The sequence below is a fragment of the Cricetulus griseus genome, chromosome 10, assembly GCF_003668045.3.
Source record: "Cricetulus griseus strain 17A/GY chromosome 10, alternate assembly CriGri-PICRH-1.0, whole genome shotgun sequence".
Lineage (NCBI taxonomy): Eukaryota > Metazoa > Chordata > Mammalia > Rodentia > Cricetidae > Cricetulus > Cricetulus griseus.
In genome coordinates this window covers 29341294-29355994 of record NC_048603.1, presented here as the reverse complement: position 1 = coordinate 29355994, position 14701 = coordinate 29341294, and the positions used below count along the sequence as shown (strand labels likewise).

The 14701-nt window shown below is 46.4% G+C and overlaps 2 long non-coding RNA genes across 11 annotated transcripts in view; both read left to right on the top strand.

The window, feature by feature from the left end:
- LOC113837487 overlaps positions 1-14701 on the top strand; it is a 115792-nt gene that overhangs the window by 14662 nt on the left and 86429 nt on the right. The gene's annotated exons all lie outside the window — the stretch shown is intronic.
- Positions 7335-13500, top strand: LOC118239361. Its single transcript, XR_004771286.1, has 3 exons — positions 7335-10804; positions 11640-11696; positions 12760-13500. It is a non-coding gene; the product is annotated as an uncharacterized LOC118239361 (long non-coding RNA).

The following is a 14701-nucleotide window of genomic DNA, read 5'->3' as shown; positions in this document are numbered from 1 at the left end:
ATAAAACTGTTGGTCAGTGGCTTGGGCTTCTTATAGGCTAGCTCTGTCTTAATTATTAACCCATTTCTATTAATCTATGTATTTCCACGTGGTCCTGGCTTACCAGAGAACGCCCCGCATTCCTCTCTTCCTGGTCTCACATGGTGTCTGTTTCTGCCTACCTTTCCCAGAATTCAATTCCTGCTCTATTGGCCAACAGTGTATTTTATTCATCAGCCAATAAGAGAAACATATATAAAGAAGGTCTTCCCCCATCACCAACCCCAACAAGACAAAACAACACAACAACACCAAACATAAAGAAGGAACAAAAAAGGGTGATCTGGACTCATTGTAGAAAATTATAGACAAGAACTCAGGAGGAAAAATGCCATAACCTCATCAGGGCAAGACAGCCTCTCTGAAGAGTGTGATGGTTTCTCCTAATGCACACATTTCCTTTATCTGAGACCAAGCTTAGCACTGTGTACATGGTTTTCCACGTAGCTTGTCTTACATCATCACACGTCCTCATAGCTGTTTTGTGAGTGCCGTTTTAATACCTGCCTAATATTCTGTTGCATTGCTGAGACGTTTCACCCAGCCATATCTTATTTTTAGACATTTAAGTTACTTCCATTTTTTCCTGCTTATCAGTAACATCAGCCTGGTTATTTATATACATAAATCTGTTTCTGATTGCTTGGAAATGGAATTACTGGGTCAAAGGGCACACCAGTGGGATATTCAGAAAACGATACCCGTTTCTGTTCTCAGCTGGTTCCTATAAAGCCTGGGAACTGAACAGGCGCCATTTTTGTGTCTTCCCGGATCCTCCGCCTCTGCTTCATCTGCCCTGCCACCACGACTCAGAACCTGCCCTTCTTTTTCTCCTGAGCTCCCTCCCACTGGGAGTTGAGCTGGAGTCATGTCAGCGTATTAAGAAATGTTCGAGTTATAGCTTATTGCCCATGGGATGTCGGGTATTGCGGATTTCCCACATGCAGACAGGGAGGGAGGGCACTGTGTCTCCTTCTCTTCCCTCACTCTCCCTACTCCCAAAGGGGAGAAAGGCTCCCCTACCCTCACCCCACCCCCTCTTCTCTCTTCCTTTCATCCTGTTCTCATTTGTTTTCCACACCACACCGGGTACCCTGCTAGGTGCTGGGATTCTGAGACAGCTAGGCCAGGTACCATCAGTTGGGGTTCTCGGTTCTAACCCCCCCCCAAAGCTGACTATAGTTGAACTTATTCGTAAGAGGATACTGGCCATTTCCCAGAATTGATGGAAAGCTGGAGAACCCAGTGGGGCAACCAGAAGGCCAGGCTGCAGGGAACACAGCCCTGGACATCCTCAGGAGTGGTCTTCTGGTTAGGACTCGCTGGCAGTGCCTCAGATAGCGATGAGCTGGAGCCGAAGCCTGGATGAGTGCTAAATGAACCTGCTTCTTGGTGTTCTTCAGCTTTCAAGTTTGGGATGGAAGCTGTGATTGAGTAGGGCCACATCACTTGCTCATGACTGCATGGGGTGGTGTTACGGACTGTCATGGCTTCCCCTGCACCCCACCACCTCCCACTCACTGCAGGATTTCTCTTTAAATAAGACGGGAATATTTATCCGGGTGGTGGTGGCACATGCCTTTAATTCCAGCCTGGTCTACAGGCTCCAAATCCACAGAGAAACTCTGTCTCAAAAAACAAACAACAAACAAACAAACACACAAACAAAAAAACAAAATAAAATAAAATAAAAAATAAAAAAGGAATATTTAGATTTGTGGGGTTCCCTTCTCCTCCACATGGCTTAACATCAGTACGGCAGGTCCCTTTGTTTCATGATTTATTGGTTGAAGAAACAGATGACTATAGTGTGGGAAGGATGACTGCCCAACATGTCATGTTCCAGGTGAGGAAAAGACACAGAACAGGTGACAGGGATGAGAAAGAAAGATTTGGAGACATCTTGAAAATAGGAGGCAGTGGAGAACCCTGGGCATCTCGAGACGTTACCCACATCTCAGGACCGACATGGAAATGGGTGGTGAGAAAACCAACAAAATGGGAAATCCTGTTGTGGGGCGGGTAGGATGATCTTACAGAAGCAGAGGCCAAGGCTACCTCAGCACAGTAAGGTGTCTGCAGTCTGGTTACACAGTGAGATTTATTCCCTACCTGATATACTCCATGCTGAGGAACAAAGGCTAGCCACTCTCACCCCCAGGGAGTGTCCATCCAGGGGAGCCCAGGCCAGACACATGGGAGAGCCATTAGAGGTGGGCTCAAGATTGGGGTTCATCCAAATGGGTGGTCATAGAAAACTTGGATGGGGATGGGATTCCGGGGAGACTGTTAAAAAGGAAGGTAAGAGTTGGCAGCTGTGCTGGAGCCTGGGGCATGGGATTTAAAGAGGGAGAAACGCCAGCTATGGGAGGCTGAGGATGGGCCACCTTTTCCCAGCTGTGGCCACCTGGTCACGGAATCTGTAGCTGCGATCTGCTTGGAGTGTGTTCAGGGGGAGTCACGTGAGCGTGTAGGGAACAGCTGCCTTGGAGCTGAATGCTGTGGTCTTTAAATGGATGCGGGCTTTGGGGTGTTCCCTGTACTACCTCTTTGCCCATCCCGTCCAGGGTAGGTTGTCTCTTCTTCACTGGAGAATATCAGCACCAGTCCCAGCCCCATCTCCTACCTTGAGGACAATGGCATTGTCATGTACAAGGATCAGAACTATCCCAACAGACCATGGCCAACTGGGTGGAATGCAAAGCTGTCTTCCCAAACTCCTATTTTGGGTTTCCTCTTGGCTGCCTTCATGCTGGTTTATCTCTCTTCATAACCCCACAGTACTTGGTGTACCAGCTCAGGAACTACTGGTATTTATTGCCGGGCTGAGGAGGCTTATTGCACAAGTCTTCCTGAAAGAGGACATTGTCCTGATTTCTTTAACGTCCCTGCCTGGAGGAACTGCAGACTAAGGGATAGGTCTCACCTTCTCTTCTCTATAACACACACACTTGGAGGGCTAAATTGGCCCATGTCCTTGTTGTGGCTGAAAGTGTCTAACATTGGCAGAGTGGGATAGCAGGTTAGAGCCTCGGGGGTAGCGGGGTGGGGGAGGGGTGAAGCTTAAGCCAATGCAAAGGCCATCAGCTGAAGAATTTCTTTCTTGCTTAGAGAGGTCAGGACTGCTCTGTTAAGACTGTCAACTGGGGATGGATGAGGTGGCTCAGTAGGTTGAGGTCCTTTACTGTGCAATACTGTTGGCCCAGGTTTGGTCCCCGAAGCCCACATAAAGGTAGAAGGAGCAAAGGAACTTTCCAGAACTTTCCTCTGACCCCCCACATGTGTGCTGTGGCATACGGACCCATAACAGCACGTCACGCACATGTCACCACCATCACCGCTGTGTGTGTACTGTACACAGTAAAGTCAGGCTCCTCTGATGGGGACGTCCTTCTGTACATATGTTTCTCTTATTGGTTGATGAATAAAACACTGTTTGGCCAATAGCCGGTAGAGACAGGAAGAAAGGCAGGGCTAGGGGATGAGGAGAATTCTGGGAATGAAGCAGAGAGGCACTGCAAGGAGGCGCCATGTAGCCGCCAAAGGAGTAGCAGGTCTGTCTGGGCATTCTCCGATAAGCCAAGACCATGTGGAAATACATAGATTTATAGAAATGGGTTAATAATTAAGACAGAGCTAGTCAGTAAGAAGCCCTAGCCACCGACCAACAGTTTTATAATTAGTATAAGTCTTTGTATGCCTATTTAGGGCAAGGCGGCTGCAGGACCAGGTGGGCCTCGAAGACTCTGGGTACACTCCTCTGGTATGTTACACTGTTATGTTGTACAAAGAACCCCTGCAGAACCAGCAAGTGATTTAACACATAAGCACACATGGGGCTCACAGGGAGCTTTGTGTTGTATAATGATCATGGCTGTGGTCAGATCTGCTGTCTACTGAGAAAGCCACGGGCTACAGCCACTGTGCATGGTGTTTTCCATACATTTGCTCAAGCATTCAAGGCCTTCCTTCTCTGTCCTCAAAGGCAAGAGTGAGACCAAGTTATTAGGAAGAGTTTATCCACTAAAGCAGGGCTAAATGCCCAGCCTTTGCCCAGAATGCTGTTCACACAATATATGAGACACCTAGGGTATGGGATTGGTCAAAGCCACAAGTGTGGTGATCCTTCAGGAAGGTTATCCGTGAATCATTCTGTGAAGAGTTTGGTGGGTCTACTGGGGTCCGTTGTACAAAAGAACTTTACAGGAAATAGCAGAGGGGCTTGACTTTACTGTGCACAGGCTAGTTCACAGGGATGCCTCTTGAAATTCTCGGTACCCAGGTGGGAGCTTGGAGTGAGTAAGAGCACTAGAAGATACAACTGAATCAACCAGTCAGAAAACTTGACCTACAGGGGCTTAAATGTTCAACCATATATTATTTTGCTGAGGAATTTGAAGCAAAAATGCTAGGGTAGGGCTGTGAGCTCTAGTGTCTCGTCAAGTATCCAGAGTTATTCTTAATTTCTCTCCCCTTAGCCTTTCCTTATTATCTTGGTTCTTGGAAATTTATCGTCACAAGATAGGTAACATAACTCCAGGCATCTGAATTCAAGGAAGATTCAAAGCATTTGTGTGTGAGGGTGGGGCGGGAGTGTTTAATGAATGTCTTAGTGAGGGTGTCTGTGGCTGTGAAGAGACACCATGACCACAGCAACTCGTATAAAGGAAAACATTTAATCGGGGCTGGCTTACAGTTTCAGAGGTTTAGTCCATTATCATCATGGCAGGGTGTGGTAGTTTGAATGTAACTGCCCCCATAACTTCACAGGGAGTGGCACTATTAGAAGGTGTGGCCTTGTTGGTGGGTGTGGCCTTGTTGGAGGAACCGTGTCACTGTGGGTCAGGCTTTGAGGTTTCCTATACTCAGGACACCACTCAGTGTATCAGTCAACTTCCTGTTGCCTGCAAGGTGTAGTAGAACTCACTCTCAGCTCCAGCACCAAGTCTGCCTGCACGACGCCGTGCTAATGGACTGACCCTCTGAAACGGTAAGGGAGCCACCCTCAATGAAATGTTTTCTTCATAAGAGTTGCCTCGGCCATGGTGTCTCTTCACAGCGATAGACACCCATACTAAGACACAGGGCATGGCAGCATGCAGGCAGACTGAGAGTTTTACATCTTGATCTGCAGGCAGCAGAAGGAGCCTCCATAATGGCTTTAGCGGGTATGAGACCTCAAAGCCTGCCCCAACAGTGGCACACTTCCTCCAACGAGGCCACACCTCCTAATAGTGCCACCTTCTATGGGCCCAGCATTCAACATATGAGTCTATGGGGGCCATATCTCACCTGTACCCCTTATAGGGAAGCCTCTCAGGTGACTTTATGTGTCATTGGCCAGAAAAGGGTCAGATGGACACTCATAGTCACAGGGAAGCTAGGGCAGTGGGAATAAGCTTGCCATCCCAAATGGAGTCAGTTCTGATTTAGTGCAGGAGGCAAATGTAGTGTTTTTCTGAATGAAACTGGGCTCTGGTAACAAGGAAGAAGGGTGGCTCTGGGTAGGTATCTTCCATAGTGACAACTGGTGTTATCTTTCCAACCCTCAAGGCAGTCTCCACACTGACACTGTCCCCAGGATAGTGACCTCAGGCAAATCACACGTCCATCTTCTCCCCTGCTGGAGATAAACAATCCATCTTCTCATGTGCCTTATATATTAATTTTTTTTGATAAAGGGTCTCACTATGTTGCCCAGCTTGGACTCAAACTCATGCTCTTCCTGCTTCTGCCTCCTAAGTGCTGGGATTGTGTGTGCCACCAGACTAGCCCTGTCAGTCAGCCCTGGAGAGTCTGCCACAGAGTTTGGAGGAAGCTGCCATAAAGGAGAGGTGCTGATATCTTCGAGGCCTTCCTAAGACCAGGAAAAGCTGTCTCAGGAAGAAGAGAATTCACTGAGTAAAGAGTAAAGGTTTTCTATCTGCGGAGCAGCACCCAAGTAGCTTATTTTCAGGACTTTGGCCAGTAACTAGTTTCTGCATTAACCACTGCCCCCTGCTATAAGGAGTTTTGACTTTGTTTACCCTACCAGTCACCAACCCTCTCCTGTGGATCAGGTCTCCAATCCAATCAGGAGAACAGTTGGTTATTATCCCCATAAACAATCTTGCCACTATTGCAGGAGACCAGTTGGTTATCTCGGTAAACGGTCTTGACACTATTGTACAGCAGGCTTCACTCCCTAAGGCTCACGGAACACTGGGGACCAGGAAGAATCTAAGGAGACTACTAATTACTAATTACTAAGAATCTAATGGGAGTGTACTGTGAAATGCTGTCCTCTGTATGTGACATGGCTGTTGTATACATGAACCCACACAGGATTGTCACAAGGTCAAGCCCGTTAAAGATTACTGCATGGGATAGGGAGGAGCTTCTGAGGCCCCACCCCGTAACTGAGGCGCTGCTGGCCATTGACAGCTGCTGGAGTAGAGAGTAACTTCCCTTTAGGTGTGTGCTCACTGGTTGGCTGCCCATGCCCAAGTGGAGGACCCCACCCTTAGGAGAAAACGGATAGCACCAAGTGGACTAAATAGTTTGAAAAAAAAAAAGACATAATTATAAAAGGACATGAAGTTGAGGAGGAAGCGATGGGGCACCCTAGGGTGAATATGATTAAGATATATTCTATATGTGTACAAAATTTCAAAGAGTAAGTGAAGGTTTTTTGTTTTTTTCTTTAAAGTCGAGATTTTTACAGCCCAGATGTGGCTTTGAATTCTGTTGTGAAGACGAAGTGAAATGATGCATGTTACATACTGAAAACAAAACGATGCGTGTACGATGCTAAAAACAAGAGGCTTCCTGCCCTAAGTCAAGAACAGAATGCCAACCAGGCTGAACTTCGTCATCACCAGGGCCTTCAAGTTTCCATTGCCTCTCAAGAGTTCAGTTCCAACACAGCAACACCGTAACCACCACCAACCAGGGCCAGACAACATTTATGGCTTTACTCAAAGCCACTATAGTCATTTTTAAATTGATTTTTCATAAAGCAAATCACATTCTTAAAATACTTGTGAACTTCACCTTTGGTCTCTGAGAACTTTGTTTTTCATTTACACAGGGATGTATTTTATTTTGATAAAATCCGTTCCTTACTTCTCTGTTCCAACTCTTGTCCCTCTCCTCATATCTTACTCAATGTCATTTGTCTGTCTGTCTATCTATCTATCTATCTATTGATTATCATCTATCTATCTATCTATCATCCATCTTCTATCATCTATCTACCTACATATTGGTTATCTATATCTATCATCTATCTATCTACCTACCTACCTATCTATCTATCTATCTATCTATCTATCTATCTATCTATCTATCTATCTACCTATCTATCTTCCTATGCCTGCTGGTTCAATTAGTGTTGCCCACACACATGTGATGTAGGGCCTTCTACTATCTGACGTGGGCAACCTAACAAGGGCCCCGCTCCTGAAGAAAACTTCCTCTCCCTTAGTGGCCCTCAATTGTTTGTAACTTATCAACCAAGAGTGGGGCCCCGTGAGTCCCGCAAAGTCATGCTGGACTATTGACTTCCCATATCTTGTGCAGGTCTTGTGCAGGCAACCACACACCTGTGAGTTCACATGTGCAACCACCCATCATGCTCAGAAGACACCATTTTGCAGGAATTCTCTCCAGCTCTGGCGCTGAATATATTTGTGCCTCGTCTTTTGAGATTCTCCCTGAGCCTTGGGGGTGACTTTGATATAGATGTCCCACTTGGGGATGAATACGCCACAGTGACTTATTTTCTGCACGTTGATCATGCGTGGTTCTCTGTGTTAACCTCTACCCACTACAAAAATAAACATCTTTGATGAGAGGTGAGCTCTGGACTAACACATGTGTGTATGGATAAGTATCTAGAAGGAAGCTGGGTTCTCTGTGAGTTTAACAAAGTTGTAATAGCAGGTTTTCCTCCAGGTTCTGTGACCACAGGCCAGATTCCCAGTACCATGCACGAGTACCCCCTGTTTAGTGGGCCTTAAACCCAGTGGGACAGCTCTTGGTTACTCACTGAAATATTGGTGCCACGACACCAGTGGACCAGATGAGTTGCTCTTGCAGTTGGCTAGGTTCATATCTGGGTAAGACAGCAGGTGTTTTTTTTTTCTCCTCTTGCATCCCTGCCTTGGCACTTTTTTGGCACTATGAGATCTGGCCGTTATGGAGGAGGCTTCCAGTTTGGTACCACCTAGATTTCTCCAAGTCCTGTGACGGAAAGTATGTGGCATCATCAATAGGATATTATCATCAAGGTCTGGTGGGAAATGCTCCTCCCAGAAACCACAGACTATGGAAAAAAATTGGTCCCGGTCCAAGGCATTCCAATACTTTCCTTCAAGTTGTTGGTTAGGGGATGGGGCCATTTTTTTTTTTTTTTGACTGCTACGTGCCTTGAATCTTGTTAAGCACTTTGTGTGAATTTTCTCATTTTCTCCTTGCAGTCTTGAGAAGATAGACACTACTTTTCTTCCTACTGTGGATGAGAAGTCAGAGGTTAACAGGGCTGAGAATCCTGGCTGAAATCTGTTGGTGATGGAATGGGCTTGGTAGCTAGAGCTGTACTGGGGAGTGGCAGAGCTTATGGCTCCCCTGCAATGGCCCCTTCTTTGGTGAAGATTGCACAAGATTGTGGTTCCCAGGATTTTTTGAATATTATCAGTGGTCCTGACATAAAACAGAGGCTTATTAGGACACACTCAAACAACCCAGTTCCCCCAAGGGCTTCCATATCTTTATGGACATTAAAAGTGAATTTTAAAATTGCATAGAACCCTAAATCTTGGGATAAAGTCTAACGGTATAATTTTACAGCTCAAGCTAGAGGGATAATTGTATTTGAGTTGAAGATGACGTTGGAGTATGATGTTTCATGAAGTTCGCTACTGTTTTCTACATTTTCCTCCTTGACCATCTTGGAACTCAGGGTCTGCTTTGTCATCTACCGAGCACACACACCCATATTCGATGGACAAAATCACAACTTTTCTAGTCCTTTTATTCACTTTTTTGTAGTGTATGTATGTACGCGAATGTGTGTGTGTGTGTGTGTGTGTGTGTGTGTGTGTGTGTGTGTGTGTGTGTGTGTATTTGTGGTTTTTATGTGTGTGTAGTCTTCCTTCTATTACTTCTCCACCTTACTTTTTAAGACACTGAACCTTGAGCTCACTGTTTTGATTAGGTCACCTGACTGGCAAGCCCTGTGATCTTCCTGTGTCTGCCTTCCCCACCCAGGGCTGGGGTTGCAGGCATGTGCTGTCATGCCTGGCTCTTGCGTGGGCGCTGTCATGCCATCTGAGCAGATTTCACTTTGCCCACTTAAACTTGAGGATCATATTTTTTGTTTTTGTTTTTGTTTTTTCTTGAGACAGGGTTTCTCTGTGTAGTCCTGGCTGTCCTGGAACTGGATCTGTAGAACAGACTGGCCTTGAACTCAGGAATCCACCTGCCTCTGCCTCCTGAGTGCTGGGATTAAAGGCGGGTGCCACTACTGCCTGGCTGAGAATCACAACATTTAAGTCGACAGTGATGTATAGATTTAAGTGTCAGTTTGACTGAAATAAAGGATTCCAGGTAGCTGGTAAAACGTGATTTCTGTGGTCCTGTCTTTGGAAGACTTTCTATTCATTCATTTATTTATTCATCTGTCACTTATCTTTTTTATTATCTGTCTGTCTCTTATTGGTTCTGAGCCAAGTATAGGGCTTGTGAAGCCACAGCATGGCTTTTTTTTTTTTTTTTTTTTAACCCTTCTGTCTGAGGGATGGGAGCACAGGAAAATGGGGGTAGGGAGAAGACCAGCTCTGTGTGTGGGATCTGGACACTTAGAGTGGCCAGTGTCTTGAAGGGGCAGGCCCATGATCTAACGTGTTCTCATCAGCTTGGGACTGTTAGGAACAATGCTGTCGTGAACATTTGGCGTGTGTGCTATAATCCCTCTGCGATAGATTTTATATAAAGAATTGCTGGGTTGTGCCTATAAATCCACAACTTTGCTTGTAATGTAAATTGTTTCCCACTTTCTGTGTTTTGGCACTGATCCTGTAGTTTAACATTTTATGGTCCTCTCTTCAAGGTCACCAGCTGCCTCCACATTGCCAAGACTGGGGTCCTTTCTGTCCTTACTCATTAGTAACTTTTGATGTCATTGAGCCCTTTGAAAGCATGCTTCCCACATGGATGCTGGAGGCTTCTTTGGCCCCCTCTCCTCAACCTGAATACCGGAGTGGCCCAGGCTCAGCCCCCAGGTTTCTTTTCTATTTATGTACATTCTCTAGACTGCTCCTCTGTCTTCTGACTTTGGACACCACCTAAGTGCTGATGACTCTCGAATTTGTGTCTTCATACCCTGTGATGGTTATTTTGATTGCCAACTTGACTATATCTGGAATTAACTAAAACCCCCAAATGGCTGGGTACATGGGTGAGGGATTTTTCCTCAGTTCAGCCATTGGAAGTGAGGAGATCCACTTTTAATCTGGATCTTTGAGGTGGGAAGACTCACACCTCTAATCTAGACCCCATTTTCTGCCGGAAGCATATATAAAAACACGGAAGAAGGAAGCCTCTCGCTTTACCTCCTAGTTTTTGTCCTTGCTAGCAAGTCCAGTCCTTCACTGGCTTGAGAGCCTATTTCTTCAGGACTCTAGTGTATACTGAAGACCAGCTGAGACATCCAGACTCATGGAATGAATCGAGCCAGACTTTCCATTGATAGGCAGCCATTGTTGGATTAGCTGGACCACAGACAGTAAGTCATTCTAATAAATCGTGTGTGTGTGTGTGTGTGTGTGTGTGTGTGTGTGTGTTTGTGTGCTCTTTCTATAAGTTCTGTTACTCTAGAGAACCCCGACTAATACATACTAAATCCCAGACTCATCTCACCAGCTATTTGTCCCATGTGCCCTCTCAAAAGTCTAAAAGCACTGCCATCATCTCAAATGGAACGCTTCAGATCCTGCCTCATTTCCCAAAGCTGCACCACCCTGTGTCCCTTTCCTGGTAATGGTAGCACCACTCAGGCTAAATATAAATATGCACATTTATATAAACATACACCAGTTTAATTTCATTCTTTCTCTTGCATGTGACATCTAGGCCGTGAGTCAGTCCCCTTGGATCTGTATTTGAAGCATACCCGGAATCCAGTCTTGTTCACCACTTGTCCAAACCACCGCCACCTCTGGCCTGCAGTGCTGTGGGTCCTGTCTAGTTTCCTATCTTCCTCTCTTGCCTTCCAGTCATCTATTTCTGCACTGAGCAGCTCGAGGAATTAACCCTCCCCTCAAAACAAAACAATTGTCAACTCAGGCCGCATCACCCTCAGCTTCCCACCTTGCTCCAAATCCTTATGTGTCCTTCTAGTTTTATCTAATCTCATCTCCTGAACCTGTCTCCCAACATAATGGGGCCATCTGCTAACTGCCCTTCAGTAGCCGAGGTCTTGCTGCTCTAGACTTGCTGTATGCACTTTGACCCCTGGCCATTTGCACGGCTCTTTCCTGGCTTGCAATATTGGTGTATTTGTATGGCTCGTTTTCGTTGTCCATTCTTCTCTCTCTGATTGAGTCTTTCCTCCTTCCCAGGCTCCGTCTCCCTTGCCTTTTTTCTTGTGTCGTAACCTGACCTGAAACAGCTTATAGGTACGTGTTTCTATATTCCCTTACTGCCTGCTTCTTGTGTATACAGTTGGTGGTCTTTGCTTTGTTTCATGTTTTACCCCCAAGGCCCAGCACATCTAACACACAGTAGACTCTTATCTAACACATAGTAATAGATACTTAATAGATACTTGTTGAATGAATGACTATATGAACTAACTACTTACGAGCCATATAAAATATACTTAAAAATAGTGCTTATTCTATGGTTTGAATGTAAAAGGCCTCCCACAGGTTCTCGTTTGGAATGCTTGCTCTCTAGACGGTGGCGCTGGTTCGGGTGGTTGTGAAAACTTTAGGGGTGGGGCCTACCCAAGGGAAGTGGTTCCCTAGGGACCGACCTTTGAAAGCCCCCAACCCCACTTCCTCCCCGCCTGTGCTTTGCTTTCTGATTGGCTATTAGGGTAGCAGCCTCTGCCATGTTTTGGCCTAGCTTTCTAACTAAGCCGACCCACTATGCCTTCACCTCCACGAAGCCCTGCGAACCCCTTTACCTCCCTCAAATCACCCTGCCCCCGTTGTGGTTTAGTGGGAACTCCTCCAGCGTTTCTCTCGGTGAGTTTTGGGAGACTGAGAGGAAGCTATGTGATTATTCTGTTTGGTGAAGAGCTAGCTTTAAAAGTCCACACTAACATGTGTTTTATCTCCTCAAATTGTTGGGAATGGTGGTGGTCTGATTAAAGTGTTCTTCCCGGTGACCCAGCCTGGGTGGGGGGCAGGGTCTGTCTACCACAAAGAAGAAAAAAAGGACCAACCAGGGAAGACGTGTTTGTTCCTTTCCAAACTCACAGAGGGAAATGAAGGGCTAAGAACAATTATTTTGGGAGATTTGGTCTTTGAATCCCACTTTGGAAGAGGAAGGTTTTGTTTTTGTAAAGAGTGGGTGGGCCCCAGGTGGCCTCCATATTTTGAAGTTCCATGGAGACTCTGTTGCTGGCAGAAGGCTCTGCCCTTTGCCCTCTCTCACTGCACCCCTGTTAGAACTGTTGTCTCCAGCAGTGGAGTTTTTCCCTTTGCTTTTTAACTGATATAAATTGTTTTACAGTTCTATGTGTGACCCTTAACCTGCACAGCCGGACCACTTCCTGCCTAGGCAGGAAGTTTATCAGAGTCTTTGGATCCAGTTCTGCCTCAGCTCCTGGCCTTTGTCAGTGTCCTTCTGCCTGGAACGCCTTCCCCTTCTGTGGGGTCTCTTATTTGCCTTTCATGACAAGGTCACCTCAGATTCATTTGGCATACTCCGCTAAGATGTCTGTCCTAAAGGGCGGGTCGGGTCTCTGAGGAAAAGAAAGCAGGACTCTTTTCTCTTTTGTCCCCTCTTTTGTCTCCTGTAGGCCAGCAGTTCCCCTTTGGGGGTTGTTTCACAGGGGTTATGTATCAGATGTCCTGTATATCAAATGTTTACATTATGATTCATACTAGTAGCAGAACAGGGCCGGGGGAGCCTTCACTTCTCTGCTTGTCTGCTGCCTGCTGTGAGCATCCTTAGCTGCATGACCTGGTCTGACCTGGGTCTGCCTTACCTGTCCTGCGTTGCCAGCCCCTCCAGTGTTCTCTGCTCAGGACTGTGTTGGCAAACATTTGCTAACGCTGATGTGGACTCTATCGCTGCAGTGTTGGCTTAGCTTGGTAACCCGCTGCTGCTGTGGCCCTACTTGACCACCTACCTAACACCTGTTTGTCCAGCTACACTGGGGCCTGGCCTGCTTCAGACCTACCTGCTCCTCACTCCAAACCCGGTTTGAATTTTCACCTCACTGAACTCTGTGTCTTCACCTCCAAACCCACCTGCAGCAGCTCTAGGGGCAGCTCCATTTGCTTCATTATCCTATCAATCCAGACTCTTTCCCAGCTCGTTAGCTCCTTCTGAATCTCCTTAAACTCTGCGGCAACCTATTTAGCTTGTATTTATTCTGTAACCCATAAACACACACACACACACACACACACACACACACACACACATACACACACACACGAGAGAAAGAGAGAGAGAGACAGAGACAGACACAGAAAGACAGAGACAGAGAGACACAGAGAGATATTTACTATATGTTGTGTAATATGAAAGCTAACCACTATTAAATAAAATAACTTGCAATTGCCTCAGCGAGGCTACCAAGATAGGTGGGCTATATGCCAAATTTCATCCTCGAAACCACTGGACCTTGTGAATTTATTGTTATTCAATAAATGTTGGCATTGCACTCCCGAACCTTCCTTGTCCTGTTGGTTTTCTTCAGTAACAGCACCTTACATAGTCTCAGTACTATTCTAGGCTTGCAGGATCAGGGGCCCCTCCCTAGGACTCCATTCTTTTGACCCAGAACAAGTACTCAAAAACTGCTTTAACTGTAAAACACCGGCCGTCACTTGAGCCTACAAAGGTACATTAAGTCCAGACATGCTGAATCTGGCGTATGCGGACAGACTCCTGCTTAGCTCTGCCTGTCAGTGTGCTAATCATTAGAGAAGTGTCTAAGAACGGCTCTCTACCCTAGCTCATGCATCCCCCTCCCAGGCTGAGAGCACACAGATAAAAATGGCAGGCAGCAGGCATCTTACTGCCAGCCCTTACAGTGTCTCGTCCCAGACCCCCAGCAGGCATCTGAGTCCCCAAGTCTTGTCCTAAGTCTGCAGTGAGGTCACATTGGTATCCGAGGGGAAAAGCAGAGCTTTGCAGACATAGCGCCCTATGCTCAGGTCACTCCCACAGCAGGGACAGTCCTCTCTCATGCTTGTCTCCCCAGGCAGCAGGACTTCTGATCACCTTGCAGAACGAGAGTGACTGAGACCTCTTAGTTATTTGCACCTCTTGCTCACTTCTGTCCCGCTATTCCTCTGTTTAAACCTAGAGCTCGAGTCAGCACTGCAAAAATGGTTGAGATGTACAGACTTTCTGTCTTCACGATATAGTGTAGCTGTGTTGATTAAAACCCTTTCCTGCCTCATTACCAAAGCTTGTGTTTTCTTTCCCTGGGGGAAAT